The sequence below is a fragment of the Fundulus heteroclitus genome, chromosome 18, assembly GCF_011125445.2.
Source record: "Fundulus heteroclitus isolate FHET01 chromosome 18, MU-UCD_Fhet_4.1, whole genome shotgun sequence".
NCBI lineage: Eukaryota > Metazoa > Chordata > Actinopteri > Cyprinodontiformes > Fundulidae > Fundulus > Fundulus heteroclitus.
Genome location: NC_046378.1, coordinates 32,069,315 through 32,094,269, shown reverse-complemented (window position 1 = coordinate 32,094,269; position 24,955 = coordinate 32,069,315). Strand labels below are relative to the sequence as shown.

Genomic DNA, 24,955 nt, shown 5'->3' with positions numbered 1-24,955 from the left:
GGGGTTTTCAGATACACAGGCAGAGACAAATTCTGGGCTTTATCTAAAGAATTATACGTCATGTCACTTTAAAAAGGCACCTTAATTAGCCTAGTTCATTGTGGGGAAAAAAAGGCTCCAGACGACAAGATTAATTAAAGTTGAGACAAATTACAGCCCTCTATTCAAATGTAGTTTTGTTTCACTGGAAGTGTTGTTTTCTCAACTATGTCTTGCAAGTTTAATGAAAAAAGACAGATATCACAACGGGAGAGAAACTCATAGGGTGTTAATGTCATTCAAGTAATTTATCTCTGTGGAGCTGTGTTGTTTTTTTTTTTGAGAGCAAAGGTACACGCATTGATTTTGCACCGATCAGAATTATGTGGACAATACCATCTCCACTTTTTGTAAAGCTTTGACCTACTGATAATTAGTTAGCCGATTTTAGTTTCTCTTTAAGAACTAAAAGAATATATAAGTACACTAGCACACGCTGAGTGGTAATTTTGTTATATGAGAAAGTCATGCCAATATTAGAGCAGATGCCATAAAAAGGGGTTTACTGTTGTTTTAAAACAGTCAAATTTGTGAAGGGGCTTTAGCATCTTATTTTAACTATGAGTGCAGTTGCCACAGCTAGCATAACAGAGGCAGTAGTCTCTTTGTGTGTCCTCCCTACCTGGGATTTCTAGAAGGTTGCAATCCTTTTCAAATACAACATACTGTAATCCCAAAAAGCATGAAACATCAACTTTAGAGTATCCTGTCCAGGCCTGCTGCCAAAAGTCTTGCTTTCTCTCGCTCTCTCGCAGCCAAATGGACAACAAACATGTCTCAACGTGTGGTCGTTAACACAGTTTCCTTTAAAGTAGCATCTTCCAAACTCCTCACTCGGGAAAATTTTGAGTTGTTCTGAAACTGGTGCTGAAAATTTGGACTAAACCAAATACTCAAAATATGAACGTTTTGGCAGACAATGAATCTCTATGCTCAGTGTATTTAAGGACCGATCTTATACCATGCATAATCGAGTGCCTAAATGTGAGGTAGACCTTGAAAGGCACTTCTTTTAGCCTTTTTTTTTGGCATGCATGGGTGTTGCAGTCATGTGTATTTGGCGGGCTATGTGAGAACAGACTGCTCTTACTCAGGGTGCCCGCTTTACATCCAAACATCACAGCAAGGCATCAGATGACGGCCTTTTTTTTTCTCAGCAGAGGAAATTCACTGTGTCTGTCCCCCTTCCATCCACAGTTCTGGTCCAAAAAAACCCATTACAATAAGGGCATTGTGATCATTAATTCAAGAGGTTTGAAGTTTCTCTATTTATTTTACTCCGTGGGTCACCAGCACAGCAGTTTATGATTATTCCAGTGGAATCTGGCTCCACAGTTCTGCGCCTGTGCTGTTCTGTCACGTTCCACTATACATCACTTGGTTTCAAGATGATTTTATAATCAGATGTGGGGGGGTTGAGAGATAACTGAAAAACAAGGATTTGAGCCTGTTAACAGCAGTCAGCCTTATAATTCAATATAGAAGATCGGCTGCACAATTAAATAGCCCCTTCAGTGGTTAAATCAAGCATGGCATGAAAAAAACGCATTTCACAAACATTTAGCTACAGACCAAAATATATTATGAGGCATTGCTAATTTGAGCCTAACTTTATTAGTATCCTGTTTCTGCCTAGTTTACAAACATTACATTCCTTGTTTTGCAATTTATTGCAAATGTGCAAATCCGTTTTATGATAATTGGAAACTAATTAAGTGAAGCAGTAATTACTTTTTTTCATTTGGCAAAGTCTTGGCAACAGCAGCTCTGAATCCATAAACGGGGTGGGGGGGGGGGGGGGGGGGGGGAACTTCCAATATTTGAATACCCCATCACACCAATACAAATCTGCCTAACATTCAAACATCATCTTACTAGGCGTCGGACACGGTGGCGCGCACACTTTATTGGCTAGGTAATCAGACTACAACAGACTTTTGGGTATGCCGAGAAACAAATAAGCGCCACGACTTTAACTTGTTTCAGTCAATTTATAAAATCTTTTTTTTTAATTATGGCTCACTTTATCCTTTTACATCACACCATTTGATCCTCGGAGATAACGGGCCGCATTTGCTTGCAGACGCTCAGGCGTGTAGCCGGGATTATGGAACCAAAGAGGTGTGGCTTACTACTGGTAGTATTCCCCTGAGGGATGCGTAAGGAAGTGAGTGGAGGATATACTCTGAGGGAAATCCCCGCCTCAGGGCTGAGCACTAGGGTTGAAGTCCTAAGGTCGACTTTTCAGCTGTATTCAGGGCTTTAAATAGAAGCAAATATGTTGTGCAGCGTCCTGAACGTATCATCTGCGTCAGATTCTTAGACTTAGACAACTTTATTTGTCATTTTGTATGCACAGAGTGCGTACAGAACGAAATTTCGTTTGCATACAGCTTGGAAATTTTAGTGAATTGCAGTAGATTTCAGAATAAAGTAAATTACAGGATAAAATTACAGGATAAAGTGCAGCAGTGATTTCACAGTACAGCAATTGAAATGTAAACAATGCAGGACAAAGAGACAGTGTGCGATCACAGTGTACAGGTGAGTATATCTTAAAAACCATTTGTATGTGCAGAAATGATTTGTGCAAGAATGCATTTTAAAGACTGACAGTTCTGCAGCATTTGTAATGCTAGATAAGGATGCAATGATGCAAAAGTGCAGATATCCGAATGTTTTACAGAGTCCAGTTTATAGACTGGACTGCTGATTAACTTAGTTCTCATATGTGATAGACACTACATAAACCATGCAGTGCCTCTGTTCTGAGCACAGAGCACATCCCTGCTGCAGTAGATGCTGTCTTTCACGTTATATCATTTTGTCACATTTTTTATCACTCTTCCTAATCCTGTATTACCCCTTCTGGTTCATAGTGGTTTGGTGTTTGTTACTACCTGTTGTGTTGGATCAGGGACACAATATTGATTCATTCATTTCGGTCCCCTAATCCATGTGAAGTGTAAAGAGCACGTGTAGATCACCAACTAGATCGATGACCTAAAAGGGGGTTCGGAGATGCCCTGCAACAGAACAGACACAAGTGCTACACAACAGAAACCGAAATCTTTACATGATCTAACGCTACGCTCACCGCAAAAACGGACCTAAAAATAAGTAAAATGTCCTTAAAATGTGTGTTTTGGTCCTTGATTTGAGCAGATAAATGATATTATCTGCCAACGGAATCAGTATTTTGACCCATAAAATAATATAATTAGACATCCTGCACTTGAAATAAGACGATGGAGATGAGTTGTTCCTATTTTAAATGCAAAAATCTTATTCCATTGGCAGATCATCTTATTTACCTGCTCAAATCCAGGACAGATACACTAATTTTAAGAAAATTTCACTTATTTTTAGTTTCATTTTTGCAGTGATACTATTGCTCTGTCATGTACCGATAAAGGCTCAACTCTAATCAGATGTGACACACATGCTTCAAAGGTGTAAAAGACCTGGATGCTTCACAAAATTCACTTTAAATATTGTTATTTACTTTTAGACAAGGGCAGCACAATATAAGATAAGATAAGATAGGCTTTATTGATCTCACATTGGAGAAATTCACATGTCACATCGGCTCAGTAATCACTAATCATAGGAATCAAGTAGGACAAGATGCATCATATATATATATACAGTGTGTCCTCGTTATACCATGGATCAAAAAGAAGTAGGTAAGAAAAAGAAAAAAAGAAAAATATAAAAAGAAATAAGGCAGAGGATGTCTTATGTACATTCACGGTGACTTATACGCGTGTGGGTTAAAAAAATTATTTGATGAAGGTATGATTTTTAAACTTTGCAATAATTATATCATTTGCAATAACACTGGTTTCTGTTTGTGTGTAGCTTCCAGCACTCTCTGTGACCTTTTAATATCTGGACACAGTCATCTGGGTAAAGTGTGGGCATCTACTGCAGCGGCTCTGCATCCAGCAGCCTCATTATGTTATTGGCATATAAAACGCGAGGTCACATTTGCCAACATCCATTATGTTTGAAGCAGTTCATTGAAATATTAGTCTTGCACACAATGATATAGGAATGACGATATGACTGATAAATTGTGCAGCCCCGGATTAGACGCATAAGAGAGCAAAATTGATAACGAGATAAAAAAACAACAACCACTCAGCAGCCTAAGTCATTCAAAAAGTTTAAAGTGAGGTTGTTTTGACTAAGCAGGTAGCCATTTATTGTTTTATGTATCGTTTCATGTTTTATTATACGTATAAGTCATAAATCTCTTCAGTTAGTTAAGTCAGAGTGTTTCAGCAGGGAATAATTTACAAATATCATTTCAGTTTTGGGTTAATGTAGAGGGGCTCTGCTAAGAATTGTTCCTCTGTCTGTTTTTTTTTTTTTTTGCGGCGGGGGGGGGGGGGGGGGCCCTTTGGCTCCAGCAGAAAAGCGAGAGGGGTCTCTTGGCAGCTGTGGGGGAAATGAACCCTGACAAGAGCTCACAGAAGTGGCGGAGGTGACATGAGCAGGGGGGCTTCCTTTTCTGTCTGCTGGTCCGTCTCTCTCTGAAATTCTTATCTGATCCCCCTTCATTTTCCATTAGCGAGGTGTGATTATGGGCCAGAATAAGTTTACTTATGTCTCCTACCCCATTTTCATTAGAGAATGGATCTGTTTTCACTGCTGCGAACCCCCTCAGCAATTTGAGACAATTTGCAGCTTTAAAAGGAGAAAATGCATTTTCTTTGCTGAAGGTGTGCCTCAGAATAATGGTCAGAAGTTTGTCCTTTCCCTGTGATTTCATTAAACATCACTTTTTGTACAAAAATATTATTTATGTATTTGTGTTTCATTTTTTTTTTTTTTTTTGCCATGGCTGTTTTCTTTTTTGCACGCAAAAGGGTGAACCCACTAGTTTTTATTTTAGAAAAGTGTTCCTGCAAAGACTTTCCCAGCATTCGAACAGCAGCGCTCAGACATATTCATTATTTCACACTGAATTCTTTAAAGGCAGCCTAGTTGAAAGAGGTACCTCAGTGAAGTGGCACTCTAAATCACTTCTCCATTCCTACCAACATAAAAGCAGCTGGTCTATGGAGGAAAAGGACTACGCATAATTGCTGTGGAGAAAAAGTATGACTGATTGAATGAATGTCTTTCCTTTCACACCAGCCCCTCATGATTTCTCTGGTCTTTTTTACTACACGGCCCACCTACTGGTAACCACTAGCCAAATGCTCATAAGGCTAATTTCAATTCTATAAAACCGTTTCCTCACACCCGAGTTGGCTAATAAAAAAGTGGCTTATGTTAATTGAAAAAAAAAAAAAAAAAAAAGAATTAGTATGCTTGTTGCGCTATAATCAAGACAGAGGTATGCACAATTTAATTGCAGAAGCAGCTTTTGTTCATCCTTCCTCTAAAGACCGTCTAAGAGTCTGCACAGATGTATTGCAATTTAATTTTGAAACATTCTCCGCTTTTGCGTTTTTGTGCACGCTCTTTATAACAGACTCATTAATTCAGATTGAAAACTGAAGTGGAATTTAAAAAGTTACCTGATAAGAAATTAGGTTGAGCAGCGCAGATGCCCTTTAGAAACATAAATTATTTTCTCTGTCCCTTTGCTTATTTAGGCAATTACCTCATTTTTTTAAATTTCAGCTCTCTGCAGGTCTACTAAGAATTTCTCCTCTCTCGCTCTGTAATAATGTCTCTCATTTTGTCAGGGCTTCTAAGGATAGTGGATAAACACTGTTTATTATGACCTTTATCTAAATTAGATTTCTGCAAAACAGCCACACAAATGTACTTTTTTTTTTTTAGCTGAAAGCAAATCTGTTGTGTAAAAAAAGCTATGCAACATGCATATAAACTGCATTTTACAACGAAGATGTTCCAAGAGTTCAGCTTTCTGAAAATAAGAGAAACTAATTATGGAGATGTGAGGAAAATGCTAATTTCAGAATTGTATTTTGGTACACAAACCGTGCAATTATTCTCACCCAAAAGGTTTTTGGACATTGTGTGTGTCAAATGAAATGTTCACTTGTCAGTTTTAATGCTAGGCAGGGCTGTCTCACTGTGAGACTGGTTTAGCTTGAAGCATAGCTGACTCTGCATTTGGTTTTACTTCTGTTTCTTTTTCCTCCTCATAACAACCAAGCTTCGCTGTGGCTCTGCGGGATGGCAGCATTTTCCAGGAATGGCAAAATTGCAGGAAACTGGATGTGCTACTTTATGTGTTCGTGAATGTAATACTTCCCTGAACACTTATTCCTGAGTTGAGCGGGGGCAGCGGTGTGAATATAAACACTGATGTACGTCTGAACAGAAGGGGGAGGTATTCAGGTCAGTTTCTACAGACAGTTGGCTGCATCTTTTTGTTTAGACATCTGTGGATTCGCTATCTGTCTCGCTGCAACAGCTTGGAAAGAGTTGTGGAAAAGGTTATGAGCAAAACATTAACAGCAATTATTAAATGCAGAAGTTAGGGTGGAGTGGGAGTTAACAATATGAAACTGAAGCTCTGGATGAGGCAGTTAACAGATCAGTTTTATTAATAAAGAACCAGGTATGGGTTGGTATAAATTACTGCAGTTTCATGGTATTAATACAACAATTTATGGTAGATTCTTTATTTTACTTCAGGTGTTTTTTTCCCCCAGTTTTGCTACAAGGGACATCCCTTGAAGTCACAATTGCAAGTGGATAAGTCTCAGCTTGGTGAGGAATCCCCTAGTTTAATATACATGCCCAACAGAAGGGTTGTGAAAGCTGTTGGAAATAGCATTAATTTTATTTTGTAAATAAGAAAAAAGTGTAGTAGGCCTCTTTTAGCCAGCTGACAGGCAGTGCACAGTAACAGGTGGGGGAGGGGCAGCCTTGCAGGTTTCTGTGCTCCATATATCTGAAGAAAACTCTCTGCCAGAGAAAGAGAAGACTCTTTCTCTGATTTCTCATCCAAAGGACCTTAAATCTTTTAGAGTGCCACTTCTTCTCGCTTTTGTGTATCTCTACATTTTTCTTTTTGTGTTATACGTAGATACTGGCAACCAGCCCCAATCTAGTAGAACCTATAACATAGTTTCCGAAAACGGCGAGTGGGTGCATATACACAAACATGCACCAAACAACGCTTTTTTCCAGGCTCAGTTGTCTTAACGAGTCTTGTTTTGCACAAACTCAGTACAATGCCTTTTTCCAAATGAGCTAAATATGTCATCTTTATGTTCAGCTGTCAGAGCTGAGGAAGATGTTGCAACTGAGTGAGAATACTAGAATAATACTAGGATAAAACTCAGAGAATTAGCTTTGTGCTTAGCGGACTGATGGGCACGGCAAACTCTGCCATACCAAAGCTAGTAGGATACTGTATGTGCACATTGTTAGTGGAATTACATAATATGGATGAAGAAACGACTCAGCAGTGCACCGTATAAGTCAGAGGAGAGCAAACCAGCTCAATCAACCAACAGGCACCCAGGGAAGGAGTCAGTGAATCCTCCAGGAAATTATTTTTACGCTAAGTCAGAGTGATAGAGTTGAGGATAAACGCCAACATATGCTTCATTATTCACCCGGTACAGCCAAATTAATTTCCTACTACCTAGCTATTGTTTTCACTCTTCAAGGCCCGGTGCACACAACGACTTTTGGTCAAACTGGAAAGATTTGTTGCATTTCCAATGTTCGTGTACCCCACCACGTCTCCGTATGTAGAGGCCTTGGCACATGTGCAGAGTGAATGCAATCAGTAGAAATGAATGCACATTCTTGCAGAATAATAACGGATGCCGACTGATTTCTCATAGCCTGTTTGTTTGATCAAGCTAAAATGAGTCTGTTTGTCTGAGGTTCCCTTAAACTGGGACATCTCTAAGTGATGATCCAAGCACAATCAATAATTTCTGAAGAATGTACATGCTCATTTTACATATTTATATATATTAATTTATATCTATTTAACCTTTTTCCAATTTAAATGTGTAATTGGTTTGTCATTTTAGGTCATTTTAATGTACTGTTCTGCTAACCCATACAACTTTATCAGTTTGTGATTGCTCCGCTGTTTATGATCGATAATCTGTCAAAATTATGTCTAAAAGATATTTTTTTGTATTCTTTTTTTCCCCCAGGGATTGATTTCAGTCACATTATTAAAGAGACCATGAGATTTTCTGTATTTCTTAGATATAAGATGCATTTAGCATTGCTAAAATGCAACATTTATCCCAACCAAATCTGGCAAATTGTTCAGGTTTGGTTCTGGCTTCTTTTTAGGTTCTGATTCTCACCTGGTGAATCTCTGAACTCAGCTGAACAGCTTCTAATCAGCCAATTAGAAGCAGACTTTGTGAAACACCATGTCGCCTTGTCCCCTCTCTCTATTTTAAACAATGTTGTTAAAAAATATCAGAATTTGTTTTTTCTTATTGGTTGGCAAATGTGACTCATATTCAGAGTTTAGTACATTAATAAATATTTAAAGGAAAAGTATCATAATTACGTAAAAAAAAAAAGCTTTTTTCTAAGCTTCCTATGAAAAATAATAAGATTAATGTAAGAGATACACGGACACATTCACAGGCCTTCAGAAAACAGTTGTTTTGAAGACTCACAATGTCAGTGACATCCTTACTCTCTGGCTAGATTTAGCCAAAACAACCTTTTGTTGCTTTGGCTAAATCTAAGAGTCCAGCAAGGGCATTTTGAAGGGCCTTGGTGAAAGCAGTTCAGTCTCTCTGAAAGGTCAAATCTGGTGCCTTCTGTTGAGTTTGCACACAAGTACGAAACATGCTGTCTGAATTTGTCAGTTGTTGCCTGTTATTATGATAACTCAATGTAAAAGCATGCTGTGCAGAGGCCATGGTGCAGCCACATGTTGTATTGTCATTAAAGTGCATGTTCCGAAAGATAAAAATCAGCTGCAGGGGTTTCCTGCTCATATCTGGCAAGAAAGGGAGACGGTTTTATATATGTCTCTCGTGGGATATGAAATTTCATCAGTACAGTCTGTTTCCGAAGTCGTCTGCTGCAGGTGAAGCAGACCTCCTAGTACGACTGCTAGGTTTAGCTGAAAGAGTGTCGGTGTTTTGAAGGAACGGCGTTATGAGAAAACGAGCAAAAACACTTGAGAGTCTACCGAGGGACTTGGCTTCTGGCAGCGGCGACAAAGCTCTGGCTCAGCTGCTGGATCCAGTTGTCGATCCCAGTTGTAACATTTATCTTCTGCCGCTGAGGTGTCCTGTCTCATTGTCTGCTTGTCACTCCTTGCCTTGTCCGCTTCACCAGGTTTCTTATCTCGTCCAATTTCCTTTTTTCCCACATTGTTGTGTCTCCGCTGTGATCCTGTTACACCTCTTTGCCCCCCCCCCCCTCTCCGCCCCCATTTCCCTGTGGTGTGGTGACATCAGGATGAAAGCAGGTGATAGCATCTGCCTGCCCTGGGATGCTCGGTCCACCTCGCAGTGACCCGAGCGGGCTGACTTGTGGGTCTCAGTGCAATTTGGGTTCGGCTTGCGCAAGAAAAGAGGGTTGCCGTTAGAGCAAAGCAGGTGCGTGTGTTTTCACAGTGTTGCATTCAGAAATGAGGGGAGCTTCTTTGTTTGACCTTTTTAAAAGGGCCAATTATTCACTTTGCCTCCTTCTTTGAGACAAATTAATGGAGAAGGGGGTAGACCTTGAGGCTCGCTGCGATGACGGCTGCCAGGCCTTCTGTTCTCACCACCCCCCTCTGTACTACGGCACATGTGCAAGGCACTTGGCACCACCAAGCAAGCTGGGCATCAGGAAGCATCATCTGCTCGTGATATTCTCCCAGTTCAAAAGCAAATCTGCGCTAAATCATCCGTCCAAGCCCCTGCTGTCCGTCAGAAGTCACCAGACTGGAAAGCAGATGCAGGGCGACAGCTTTGCCAGGTAGCAAAAATCAGTAACCCCCTAAACTAGATCATACAAAACAGGGTGAGATGTTCCATGATGCCGTGTATGAGGTTGCCAGTAGGTTGAATATTCCATTAGTGGCAAAATTGCATCTTCCAAAAAATAAATAAATAAATAAATAAAATAAACGTCATATGTTGCACAACCTTAAAATATCTTAACCACGGAGCAAATGTCTCCATATTCCGAGTGACTTTTGCAAAGAATGCGTCGGTTTCGAACGCCAGCCACCGCAACACTAAACGGTTCTCTCACAAGGATTTAGAAAAATGCTTCTCGGCCTAACAAACTCATTCATACAGTGGAGCATAGAGTTACAGAGCATTTTTCTGTTCTTAAAAAAGGCCAGCTTCGGTTTACAACCACATCTACTTATCCGGAGGAGAGAACTGAAAATCTGAGTGATTCAATACCCTAGTTGGCCAAGCAAGTTGTGGGAATTACATGGGGAGGTTTCCAGATTGAAGCAATCGTAGAAATTGATTTTTAATTGGTATGGTTGGTCAAATAATGTGGGAATCGATGTTCTGGCAATGCAGGGTATTTCACAGGTGCTTAACATGATGAAATCTCGGTTTCTGTGTGAGTTCAGGAAGCAGAGCTGTAAAATAGCTAATTTTTTTTGTTTGCATTGAACCAAGATAGGACTAAGTATTAAAAGTCTCCTCAACTTTTGTTACATCTTTTAAAGCCAATCCTTTTCTTCAATAAGCCACAGTTTTGAATTAAATTACTACATGGCAGCTATTAAGTTATAAACACATTCCTTAAAACATTCCCCGAGCCCCAACGAACAGTAGAGAAATAGAAAACAATCCGAAGAAAAATATTTTCTTTTTTTTAACCTGGCCCGGTTCTACCATGTTCGTTTATCCAAGCCTTGTAAAGCAAAGCACGTGGGAGGGAATGATACACCGCACAGATGGGGAGGAATGTGTGAAGAGACCCTCTACTTTTTACATCGTGGTTCACCACTGTTGTCTCTGTTGGCTTCGAACAAAAATCGAGTCGATACCGTTTTAGCCAGATTCTCGTTCCACTCTCACAGTGCCAGCCACATTTTTTTTCACCATCCCTGGAAAGATGTTTGAAAAGCCTTAAAACAATTATATTTTATTCTAGTAGCATAATCTCACATTGAAAAACAACCTAAAATAATCCAACCAAAGATTTAGACGTATTTGAGAGATAGGGAAGAAATAATTGAATAGTTTCTCTTGTATGGTAACGCATCCAGCCCATTGATTAGTTGTAATAAACACACAACAGCTCGGCTTAATGGTTATTTCCTCTGAGTGCTGGGAGGTGATTTAAAGATTTAGCAGGGGAACTAATTACCACAGGGCTATGTACCTCATCAATAGGCTAATTTGGTCCGGTGTTGCTGGATTTATGTTGCTGCTTCTTTTAACTATTGCGTTGAAAGGCCAAACCTGTGTTTAGATCGCTGTGTAAGGCTCGGTGCGTTTGTAGTCTGCAGAGCAGAGGGAGCTGTGGGACTCGATGCTGTAATTAGCCTGAGCTGGCATGCCACACTCCAGATCTGCGATTTGGGACAGACAGCAGAAAACCAAGGAAGGGATGTGTTCTTGTTCACGTGAAGGTGTACACAACGTTTTTGACAAAGCGGCAGAAATTCCTCAAGCAGCAGCCTATCTTACTTCGAGGCTGCCACACAAAGTTTTATTTTTTTTTTGGGGGGGACTTCAAAGCACCTTGGAGACACAGGAATAGATTTTAGTAGTGATTGCCAAACTAAAGTCATGCACGTCGCTGCTGTGCACCAACTTTTCATTAAAACTCAAGCTGAGGGCTAAAAGTACCGAGCCAATCATTTCAAGCAGGAGCAGTGACTACCCTTACTGCAATGCAGCACATGGAATGTGACCTGAAATGTTTCTGTGTGACTGTAAGTCCCCCAAGCACACTGTACATAGGCTTGCTGCCAGGCTTTTTCGAGCAAAGCTGATCACCCTCAACGGATGCATAATAAAGGTTCTTAATAGTCTGGCATTCAGATACACCGTGCACAGTCAGCCTCGACATTTGAAAAAAGTATTCTCTCGACTCAGATCAATGCAGACGTTGAGCAGTTGAAAAGCAAGTGCACAAAAAAAAAAGTTGCTGATGATTTCAGAATTGTCAATGCATCATTCCCAGGGCTGAAAGCATCCAGACATCTGGTTTGAGAGGCTGTCTCCATTCAAAACCTAAATTATACATGATAACTCTCATCAGTTCCCATTGCAAGCACACAAGCCTCAAATCCCCACAGGAAACTTCCACAAAATATTATATCATCTCCCGTTTAAACATTTGTTGATCCGATTTGATCACATCGTCCTTACGATCCAGTGACCTCCCTCATAATCCGCCTCTTCTCCTAATCTCAAATAAGAAACAACAACACCTCTGAAGAATTGTTCTGTAAATATTGTTGAACCAATATTAATCATCTCATAAAAATAAATTGAAATTGAATATAATATCGCGGATTAAGGCTGTGGGGGTGTGCACATGTGAAATGCATTTTATTGTAAACCATTTCATATATTTGGTTGGATACCTAAAGTTCATTAGAAAGTAGCAGCTGAAGCAACAGCTTGCAGTGGAAACATTGAAGGGATTTATTTATTCCCTTTTTTAGATTATTTAACACTCCAATTTGAGATTATTCAGAACCCCTGGCAAAATGTAGAGAGATAATTCAATTATTAGCAATAATGCATTGATACATTACGGCCAAAAATGTCTAAATACCAATAACTGCACACCCACAACATGGTTTTGTCTATGTGGGAAAACTATAGAGAAGTCCTACTGTCCTTTTTATTTGCTTTAAAAGTGTTTGAAATTAGGCCAGTTAGGCAAATTAGGCCAGTAATTAAGAGTTTTGTCAACATCCTATGAATCTAGACACTAGAGAAGCAAATGTTCAGCAATAGCTTTTTGGCCATGCTATGTGGACCGCAGATTTAAAAAGACTAAATTAAAGGGCACTCCAGTTGTTTTTGCTCTCTTGGAACTCAAAAAGTTCGACTTCAAATAGAAAGCACCTTTTAAAACTAGGAGTACAGTGTTTCTTTCATTCATTCTCTGAATTATTCATCATCTATACACACTGCATCCTGTGTAGGGTGCGCGCTTATTGGGGCCTATGTTCAGCACTCAATGGTCATGGTTACCGGTCTAACCCCAGGGCCAACACAGAGATATGCACGAAAAACAGCCATTCACACAAAGACTCGTACCCCAGGACAAATTGGACTCTCCAGTTCAGCTAGCACGCACGGCTTTGGACTGAGGGAAGAAACCAGAGAACCTGGAGAAAACCCACTGGTGCACAGGAGGAAGATGCAAACTACGCACGCAGAAAGTGCGGACAAGTCCCGCTGCGAGGCATCAGCGCTAATCACTGCCACACTGAGCCGCCCAACTGTTTCATCAAAGCTTTTGCCACAATTACCATACCTGCTCAATCAAAAGAAAAATAACAAAAGCTTTGATTTGAGATGCCATTTTGAATCCACTTTAATGTGGTGATTGAAAGCAATTAGATTTGTGTTCTGGAGACAGAAAACAAGCTTCTGTACAACCATTTGAAGACTCTTAATTGCCAAAGAACCACACTGCCCAATAGATTACAGTTTAATCAAAAATTTGACCACTTAGAAAGTCAAGCCCATATATCATATAGATTCATCCATACAGATTAACTAGCCATTGACTATAATGGCATATTTGCATGTATGATAATAGGCATTGTCCCTTTTTTAAATAAATAAACTCAAATTCATCACTCGATTAAATTTCAGAGCTAATGAAAACCCAAAATTCATGTTTCACAAAAAAATTTAATGTTACAGAAGATTAATTAAGTAAAAGGGTTTTTAGACAGAAATGTTGGCCTACTGAAAGTGTGTCCATGTACTTTACAGTTTATACACTCCATACTTGTTCAGGGCTTTTTTTTTGTGTACATCATGTACATCGGTGTTCGGTGAGTTTTAAGTCTGTGATTCTGGCCTGAAGTCCACACCTTGTGTAGATACTCCAAAATGTTGAAAAACTGAACAATTGTCTCAAGGCTGCAGTTATTAATATTGCATGCTCATTTTTCTTTAACCAATTCTTCCCCTTCCCTGCAACTTTTTCTTAATACAGCTGAATATGGCACTGTGAACTGCCATCTTCTTTTGCAGTGGCTTTTTGTAACTTAACCTCCTTATGCAGGGTGTCGGAGTCCGTTCACTAGACAACTTTCAAGTCAGCAGTCTTCCCCATGGTAGTGAAGGTCATTGCATGGCCAAAACATAACATTTTTGCTGGATTGAAAATCCTTAAGTAATATACTAATCTTCTTGGAGACTAATCTTCAGGTTTCCTGTGAGCCACAATCATAAGAATTTGCAGACATATATACTTCAAGCATATCACTGTGAGTAATGAATCTAATATGTTTGAGCTTGACTATTTGAATTGAATTTTTGAAACAAATCAACTTTGCTGTGTTATTCAAATTAATTGAGATGCAGTCATGATCCTTGGGTGTTAGGTTTGGGGTTTCTGTTTTGTTTTTATTTTCGTCATTTCCATGTTTTATTAAGTTCTAACTTATTAGTTTAATTCTTGTGTTTAGCTTACCAGTCAGCTCTTGTGTTCTCTTACTTTTGCATTTGGATTTATTTCTCTCAGTTCAATGTTTATCTCTCCCCTTAGTGAGAAAGCAGTGTTAATTACTCTCCCTCTCTCTGCTTTCTTTCCTTCATCCAGCCTCAGCTACTTCACATTTCCTGTGATTAGCTCCTCTGGTTCATTTGTCATTCTCCAACCCTGCTTCCAGCTCACTGGTTCTCTTTGTTTACCGCTAGTTTCTTCCGTTCGACTGCCGTGTTCTCTGTTTCTCCATCAAGTCTTCCTGTTTCTCTGCCCGTGCTCTTCATCATGCTCTCCTTGTGCCTCACCATTTGAAGGTTTCGATTTTCATTAATATATAGCTCTATGCCAGTCAATATCTGCACTTGGTTCCTTCTCAAAACCAACAGCCATAGCAGCTGCATCTCCACATAAATGTTCCTGCAATTTAATGGGTTGAATTTTATTGATGCAATGCCCTTTAACGGGCATCTGCTTAGTTTTATTTTTATCATAAACTGCGGTAATTGTTGTGGAATACAGTACCGGTTCATTAAAAAGATATATAAAAATATTATTTTATTAGCTTTAAGTTTTTACACATCTCCAGGCGAAAAGTATCAACCATATCATTTTAATCCACTATTATTTATGTAAATTCTTGCAGTGGAACAGTTTAAGGTGAGGTTGTGAAAGTATAAAGTCTTTCTGCGACAAGATTGTATAAAGTAGCTATTTTAAAAAAGTAATCATCGTACAAAGGGGGGAAAAAAATCAATGTTCTGAATTTCATTTACAACCAATTTAAAGCCACAGTCTTCCTCTGTCACTGTTCCTGTCAACACCGTTGCTGCACCATTATTTATTTATGGCCGTTTCCTTCCCTGGGACTTTTTAACATCCAGCATTTGCAGGATTTCAGGTATCTGTTAAATTTTCTTTTAGTGTCCCATTTCTTTTAAACTGAACAATAAATCCTCTTCTCAATAAAAGAATAAAATGGATACATTTTGCTTTTAAGATAGCACAGGTTCTCCGTTGGCTTACGCCTTTCTTTACTCTGATTATGCATTCCTGAAAAAATAACTTTATTTAGGAAACTCCAGTGGGCCTCCCCTCTCCCGCAGTTCTGTAAGTTGCTCGTAAACAGGCTGTTTAAGTGTGAAGTCACCCTATGCCCTGGTTCCGCTCTTTATTCATCATGCTGACACACATACACAGAAGTATGGTGAATGTTTTTTGCTGAGGAGAGGGGGAAGGGCTCCACGGACTGGGCCAATATCAGACACACTGCAGGAAAAAAAAAGTTTCCTTAATAGTCTTTTTTTTTCTTTTTTTAAAAGTCATACCAGCTTACAGTTGAATCTTACTGTTTCACAGATGAAACAACAAAACCGCGCAAGTTTTTACATGGATCTTTTAAACCGTCTTGTTAAAAATCCCGTTTAATTTTTTCTTCTTCTAAAGATGCATGTTGGATGAGAAACCGTGCGGAAAATCAGGGCGAAACGATGGTGTAAAATGACAGAAACAAATGTGGGATGTAGCAGGAGGAAGAGTGAGAAACAACGCAGATGCTGTGAGGAAATAGGAGGCGATTTACCTCATGCAGCGTGAGTGCAAAAGTGGCGTGTATATGAAGCCTTAGTGGTGGTTTGTTACCATGGTAATATTGAAAAACGGGGAGAGACAAAAGTAGCCTAAAAAGACACCCCATTGATTTCACGGGCGAATCATCGTCCCAAATTAACTGGTTTACCGCTGCAGTTGCACTGGGGCGTTTGCGTAGGACATCTCCTAGATTTGTTGAGGAGAGGCAATTTATTAAACCTGGAAGGCTACGATTTGTGCAAACATCTTTCTTGACTTCTTGTTTTTCCAAAGGTAGTGGCCTGTTTAGAGTTCAGCCGTCCCTTATTTTTCAGGGTTCTTGGCTTTCCCTCTTCTGAGCCGTGCTGCTTGTCTCGGCTTTTACGTGACATTATCAGCCCACGCTAGAAGCCTGGAGAGCATGTAGCTGAACCTGGGATGTTTGTTTGGGGATCGAAACTATCTGCTGACTGGAAGGGCTACATTTATCCCGGTATATAAACACATAGTGTAAACTTAGCTATCGGATGAATGTATACTGTATATCTGCTGAGGTTTTTTATTTCGAGAGGATATGAGACTTGGGTCTTGAGAGGACTGAAGATGTCAGCACGTTCACCCTTGCAAGCCTCCAATTTTCCCATGTGGACTGTGGTTGGGCCCCTGCATCTGTCACAGTGGACACAAATGAGAGAAAGATCCTGTGCCCCCCCTCTCTCCAAAACCCCAAGCTTCTCTTGGAGATGTTTGTCCCTGCTTTTTATGTCTTTATTTGGACTGTTTTTTTTTTTTTTCACCCTTCTTCCCCCGCTGCCCCTGGTTTCTGATAATAGATAGGGGGCGCCTTAATGAAGTGCCAGCATGATTAGATTCAATTTGTCCTGTTTTTCTTCTTGCTAGCGACACACTATCGGTCTGAAAAACACTTCCCCTAAAAAACCGGCTCACCCCACACCTACCGTACAGTCTCCTGTTTCAAAAAGCTGCCAGACTGTCGCTTATCGCTCTAACTTTATCTACCAGTCTTTACCAAGTGAGGATACAGACACAAATGGTTAATGTCAGGCCAAACAACGGTGGGAACTCTTAAGGCTTTTTTTGGTAAACTGGTATTTCTTTACTAATATTGTTTTGGTGTGAAATTAATGTACAGTACAATACCTTGCAAAAGTATCCATAACCCTTAGTTTTGCCATGTTTCTTTTGTCATATTATAACCATAAACTTTAATGTTTATTTTGTTGTTATAGCCCAATGCAACAAAGTGCATATTTAGTAATTGGAACTAAAAAAGATGCATGTTTTCTTTTAAAAGATTTTGTAAATAGACATCTGAAAAGTGTGCTGTGAATTTGCTAGGCTTTTTGGGTGTGCCCCTACCAGCTTTGCACATCAAAAAAAAATAGCTGTTCCTCTGTTTTTCTTTGCGAAATTGCCCATACTCTGTCAGATCATGCCGCAGATTTTCAGTCGAATTTCCGTGTAGTTTTGGATTGTACCTTTCTGACACATGCTTTCTGGCTGCTTTTCTGTCAGGATTCCTCTGCATTTAGCTTCTTTCGTCCTCACTTCAACTTTCCTTACCTGACAACTTCTTTGCAAGGGGGCATTGTTTTTTTTGTTGTAATTTTTTTTTTTTTTTTGCTGTATTAAAGGCTCCTGATCGTCTGTGGATGAAAGGAGGGGCAGCATTTTCTAGGGAGGGAGGGGCTAAGCCCTGAGTGGCAGCTGTTCACATGGACGTACATGCAAGCGCAGCCGGCCCTGCTTTATAAACAAGAGACTGGAGAACAGCACAGAGAGATGGTGTGTTCCATCTAAAAAGATACCTTTAGTTCTTCACTAAACTATTTTTTCACTTTTTGCTCCTTTTAAAGTTCTTTACAAATAAGGTGGACTTCTCCTTCCTCTTTAGAATGCACTAATATGTGTTATATTCCAAATATAACACAGGCAGGTTTATGGTTATGACATGACAAAAAGGTTCAAGGGGTGTTAACACAACTGGTTTTAGATCTCTAATAACCTAGCTCTGCATGCATTTTAGTAGGTCTCGATGGTTCTCTATACCGATGGAAACTATCTGCATGTTAGGGGGAAAAAATAGGAAATATAAATACATTTTTCCACTCATTTCTTGGAGTTTAGTATTTAGATGTCTTTCAGTTGATCTGTAAATACATATAATTTATGTGATAGATTAGAAATAAAAAAAAAACAACAACAAACGTGTTGTACGTTTGAAGGGAGAGAGAGAGAGAGAGAAGCTGCAACAGTGTGTATCAGAGTGTTCTGTTCCCAGTCTGGGAAGGTGAAACAAAGCTAGAGGATTTGGCAAGACTTTGTGCAGCAGGAAAAGGGTGCATCAAGATGAGGCCAAAACACACAAGCTGAGAAGATTTTTGGCCTGGACATACAGCAGACAAAGCTTCGGTCGCAGCGGATGCATACAGACCAGCGGGAGAAAAACAAAATAATCTCAAGCTTAATCACAAGCATAGAAATTGCTTTATCTTTACTTTAATACTGTAAGTTTGAATTCGTAGGGCATTTTTACATGGTGATAAATTTGATAATGCATCATGAAAAGGTGCACAACAGAGAAGGGGAGAATTGAAACAGAGATGCTTTTTACCAAGTTAGAAGCACGAAACCTCCATCCTGTCCACCGCAGAGACAAACAACCAAAACTGAAGCCGGAGTACCCAGAGAGAACTCAGGCATACATGGGGAGAATCTGTATGCCTGATTCTCCCCTGGCTTCAAATCTCTGTGGCCAGGATTTGAAGCCAGGACCTGTCTTGCAGCAAGGCAACAGTGCTAACAACTGCCCCACCATGAAGCTACACACAAAATATAAAAAAACAAGAAAAACATCTTGAAAAGAAACGCGGGAAAAAGCCCCAAATCTTTAGGCAAGGCATGGGCAAGGCAAATTCATTTATATAGCACAATTCAGTACAGAGACAAAGTGCTTTACATGATTAAAATGTAGGAATACAAGCAAGTAGGGATAGAATGTAGAAACAAAATAGAACATTAAAAACAGTAAAACAGTTTAACTGGAACATTCAAAGGCAATTTTAAACAAATGTGTTTTTAATCTCGATTTAAAGGAACTCAGGCTTTCCGCACTTTTACAGTTTTCTGGAAGTTTGTTCCAAATAAGTGGAGCATAGGAGCTTCTCCGTGTTTGGTTCGTGTTCTAGGTATGCAGAATAGGCTGGAGCCAGAAGACCTTAGTGGTCTGGAGGGTGTATACACTGATAACAAGTCTGTGATGTATTTAGGTGCTAAGCCATTCAGGGATTTATAGACTAACAGAAGTATTTTAAAGTCTATTCTCTGAGATACAGGGAGCCAGTGTAAGGACTTTAGAACTGGGGTTATGTGCTCTACTTTCTTAGTTTTAGTGAGGACGCGGGCAGCAGCGTTCTGGATCAGCTGCAGCTGTCTTATCCACTTTTTAGGCAAACCTGTGAAAACACCGTTGCAGTAATCAATTCTACTAAATATAAACGCATGGATTAGTTTTTCTAGATCCTTCTGAGTCATTAGTCCTTTAATCCTAGAAATGTTCTTCAGGTGATAGAAAGTCGACCTTGTAACTGTCTTTAGATGCTTTTGAAGGTTCAGGTCTGAGTCCATCACTACACCCAGGTTTCGGGCCTGATCAGTGGTTTCTAGCTGAAGCAGCTGAAGCTGTGTGCTAACTCTTGATCTCTCCTCCAGTTGTCCAAAAATTATTACTTCAGTTTTGTTTTTATTCAATTGAAGAAAGTTTTGACACATCCAGGCATTGATTTCTTCTAGGCATTTACTCAGTGCCTGAACTGGTTCATAGTCACCTGGTGACATAGTGATGTAGAGCTGTGTGTCGTCTGCATAGTTTAGACATTAACGTTGCACTGATTTGTGGTTTTGATACACAAAAACGCCTATGTTTTGGTCAACATTTAGGTTTGTTTCTTCAGTCAAGAAACAAAAAAATTTAAATTGCAGTACTTTAGATAACATTATATGTCCCTGGCTTATTCTCTTATTTACTGATGTCTTGAAATTATTGTTCTTAATATTGCCATAATAATTATGTTGCTGTTATAATAATTAAGTCTAATTTAAGATGTACTGATGATGGTTATGGCATAATCTCTTAAGGTCACTGAACATAATTATAGGAATAGATAAATGAGGAAAAGAAATGGTCACAAATAGGTATGAGCAATTATTAGAATTTCACGCTATGATGATCCTGGGTCGAAATGCCAGAGTTTCATTACATGACGGTTTTTGCTTTTTTTCATAAATAAATAAAACACTTATCTAGTATAATTTTTCTGACCTAATTAGTCTTATTTTAAAGAAAAAAACACTTACATATATAACTGATAAATATAATATAGAATTATACGACACAGTCATGATTACCATTAAAAGGAGGCTATTTAAAGTTTTAGATTTTGTTAGATTTTTTAAAAACATACCTAAGAAAACATTCAAAATAAAACCCTACAAAATCACTCACTGAGCAGTATAATATACTCAAGACTAAAAGAACTGTGACTAATAATAATAATATCATAAATTATAATGTGTATATATATATATATATATATATATATATATATATATATATATATATATATATATATATATATATATATATATAATAGATTTTTCTTTTTCAGCTGATTTGGTGTTTCAGGCATTATATTAATCAAATGAGAGAATTTTTTTTCTCTTTAGGCCTTTAGATCGTCTGAAGAACTGCTGGTTTGTTGAAATCAGCATCATATTGTATGGAGTTATTTGTTTAGTTTGTGAAGTAGGTTTTAAAGTAGTGTTTTTCTTTTAAATCTCAATGGATGTTGTTTAGACCTTTTTAGTGAAGGTAAATATATAATTATGTTTTTTTTCTCCATTATTCAAAGTTTGGTGGTAACCGGCATATTGCATGAAAATATATAACAGCTGCTTTAAACTGAGTTATCCACTATTCCAAACATTCTGATAAATAGCCAAAAAGAAGATGGATTTCAAACTATTATTAATAATATATATACTGCATATTTTTTTTTTACAAAACACTTTATTTTCTTTCCAAACCAACACTGGTGAATAAAAATTCAATAATTAAAAGCATGTCAACAGCTGTTTTGCATTTAACAAGACGTGGAGTAAAACGTCATACAAATATTATTTAAATATTGGCTTTACATAAATGTTTTTTCTTCTGACTTGCATGTTTAGAGACAAAAATGTCAGATTATGTCACTTGTTTGTAGCTGTAGCTTTTAGATATTTGACTTCTGGCAGTTTCCATAGTTAACAGTTAGTAAGAAGTCTCATTTGGGCCCATCTAGAGTTTCTTGATTTGGTGTGGTCTTTCTAAGGCCTGGGTGGCAGAGTAATATGGATTATTGGGTTGACGTCAGAGCCCTCTGACTGGAAAGAGAGACTTGAACTGCTCACAGAACTGTGTTCACACTGGAGTGTAGGTTAGTTTCCAGCTTGAGCCTGGGAATCATTAGATGTGGTTACTGAAGGAAACCAGAGAGAATGAACACCGTGGTGGGGTGCTCTTTGGATGACAGAGAGGAAACGGTGTGCTCATTCAACACCACACCGATTCACAGCATTTGATAACTTTCCAGGCCCGCCAAAGAAGACTTTATTATATAACTGCTAGTTTTTTAATGTCATTAGATCAACATAAACAACGCGCGGAGAAAGTGCGTTTTTCTCAAGCTATGTCAGACCAGATTGATGGATAAACCATTTCCCCAGTTCCATGCCTTTGTGAAAAGTAAATTATTCAAATGAATTCAGCTCTGCCAGGGCAGCTGACAGCATACTTTGTGTAAAACTCTTTTTTTTCTTTTTTTTTTTTAGATACAGCTCATTTAGCTATGGTTGTTTGGTGAGTAATAGGAGATTGCTGAAAAGAAAACAGATTCTTTCTAAATAAGTCAAATGATTTATTTACCTGACTCATTACATGAACCAAAGATATATTAATAACACGATGATTTGACATGCTCTTGGGCTTTCATTTCATTCCCCTTTCCTACTACTTAAAAAATTTACTGTAGTTACTTCCACTTTGGAGCCCTAATGAAGGGATTATGTTCACATTCATTAGTGTCCTTGTTGTGAGGTTTCTTTTAACGTAAAGTGCTAATGTGAACTAAAAGTCTCTTCAGAAGACTGGTCTAGACGCCTTTTCAGTCCCCGGGCTCGCTGTTGCCAGGCTGCTAAAATGCGGCAGGATTGCGTTTGTGCAGAAAGGCCCATGGCACAAACATTGCACTGTCTGTGTCTGCAGGAACTGTTGATGTGGGACAGCTGCTTTATGATGGTAAACTCCCTTCCTGAAAGTTGGCAACCTCCTGTTGACTCACGGGGCCTAACAGCACTGCATGCAAATGAACCCAACATGTAGGATTAGTTGGGTAAATGCAGAGAACTTTCCCCCTCAGAAGTACAATCCTGACATTTAGGGCATTATGATGCCAACAAAGAGTGTTCAGTCTTTTTTCAGGGCTTGCATATCCTGCATAACAATTATGGATCTCACTAAAACACACTTGGAAAAAGGTCAAAGGTTGAATTAACTTTTAATTTGAACACAGACACACTAAAAAAATGAATTTATGCTTTTTGCACGGCAATGATTCTGCCAAACCAATAATACAGAGCTGAAACTGTATTGGCAAGCTCCTACGAGGCAGAATAAAAGAGGGGGGTGGGGGGGGGGGGGGGAGAGCAAGTACGTACTAGGATCCAAAAACCAAAGCATGTCGATATTTTTTTTGGTTTCATTTTGCATACACAATGACATAGAGCAGCTGCAGAGATGAAGAAGACAGCGGTGAAGAGAAAAACGGAAAAAGAACTTGAACTTGAAAGTTGGGGAAAAAATGCAAGCGCGGTGTGGTGGGGTAGACAAAAAAAAAAAAAAAGAAGAGGGAAAGCTAGAAGATGGAATAAAAATAGCCTCATGATGGAGATGGTGTCTCAATGAGACAGCCCACTAACCTCAGAGGCGCCACAATCCCTGCCTTATCCCGACCCAGTAAAAAGGAGGGGCCGCACCACAGATCTTTCTCACCGCCAAGACTCCCCAAGATTCCAGCGTCAAGCCACCTCTCCAGAGGGGGGGGGGAGCGAGGGGGTCAGTAGTGTCAGACTGAAAGACAACAAAACAACTCCCGTTTCTGTGTGGCAGAATAACGTCCTGTAAGTCACAGGAGAGTTTATGGCAAATGTCAGCAGGTGGCAGGTTGGACTGCATCGTGTCTTCTTTTCCTCTTTTTAGCCATCCTGTCATCATTGTTGGTTCTTGCGTGGACCTTCGCGCTCTTGAATATCGGATCGCTGATATTAATTTAGCTGAACACTCGTCACTTTTGTCTTGTTGTTCCCCTTTTCTAGGACCAGAAGCAGTTATGAAAAGATCCACAGTCTGTGTGCTCTATTTCTGTTTTTTATTTGTAAGAATTTCCTGTACATTTAAAATAACAAGTTTTGTTACTCGGGGAAGATATAATTTGAAATCTTTCTTTTCATCATCCTAGGTCTATGTAAGATAAAAAGCTGCAACTGGATCGAAGTCTCTCAGACATTAAAAGTGTAGAAAAATGAAATTATAGTGTTAGACAATCAATAAAAGAGCAGCTGCTGCTCAAATACTGGCATTGATTTATCTTGTTATATATATATATATATATATATATATATATATATATATATATATATATATATATATATATATAGAGAGAGAGAGAGAGAGAGAGAGAGAGAGAGAGAGAGAGAGAGAGAGAGAGATAGATAGATAGATAGATAAAATATATATCAGACCTGTTGCTAATTTGTGTATTATATCATCAAACTAGAAATCGTTTGACTTTACTATTCAGCATTTTCTTAGGAGATGCAATTTTCTTAGGAGATGCAATTTTTAGTAACTGTACAATATTTTTTAATGTTGCATTCTGCTATTTCTTATTTTGTCTCAAGGATAAAGCTTCAAATAGACAGCAAAATGAATTCCAGTGTTTCTTCTAGCGGTGGTTTAAAAGAACAGCATTATCAACTTTATTGAAAACAGCATAATAAAAGACAAAGGATTACATAAAAGCCTCCTTATTTTTTTGACCAACTTTGGTGAGGAAGTTGTAGTGAAACCATCGGGGTCAAGCACCGAGTCAGAAACTAAAACAAAGCATTAAGCTCTGCGATAGTGTTTATGTCATTTATTCTTTTTTTTTTTTGCTTTGGACCTATGCAGACATTAAGTTAGAGTTACCAAATGTCTTAGAATTTCTCCAGGTAGTTATGTGCAACGTGCCTTGGCTATCAGTAAGTTCTGATAATGCCTTCATTAGTCATTCATTTATTTTCCATACATGCTTTGTCTTGTTCAGGATTGCTTAGTGGCTGGAGCCTCGCCCAGCTCTCATTGGGTGAGAGATGTGGTACACCACAGTCAGATTGTCAGTTCATTAAAGGGCCAACCCAGTGACCCTTCAAAAAAAAAAAACAACCGTGCACGAATAAGCAGACAGACTCCAACCTCTAGTGAACCACTAATTTATGGTATTTTCTATTCAGTTTGGTACAGTACGACTCATCACTGCCGTAAAATGTTTCATTTTCCACCGCAGCTACGATTCTCTAGACATGTCTGAAGCTCCTGTGACCCAGGCACAGGACTTTTCTTTGTGTGCTCATGAGCCTATTACACAGCTTTTGCAAATGCTTTTGTACAAAT

The 24,955-nt window shown here is 38.9% G+C and overlaps 1 protein-coding gene across 1 annotated transcript in view; it reads left to right on the top strand.

The window, feature by feature from the left end:
* Window positions 1-24,955, top strand: part of LOC105937994 (protocadherin-16) — a 117,174-nt gene that overhangs the window by 9,768 nt on the left and 82,451 nt on the right. The window lies entirely within an intron of this gene.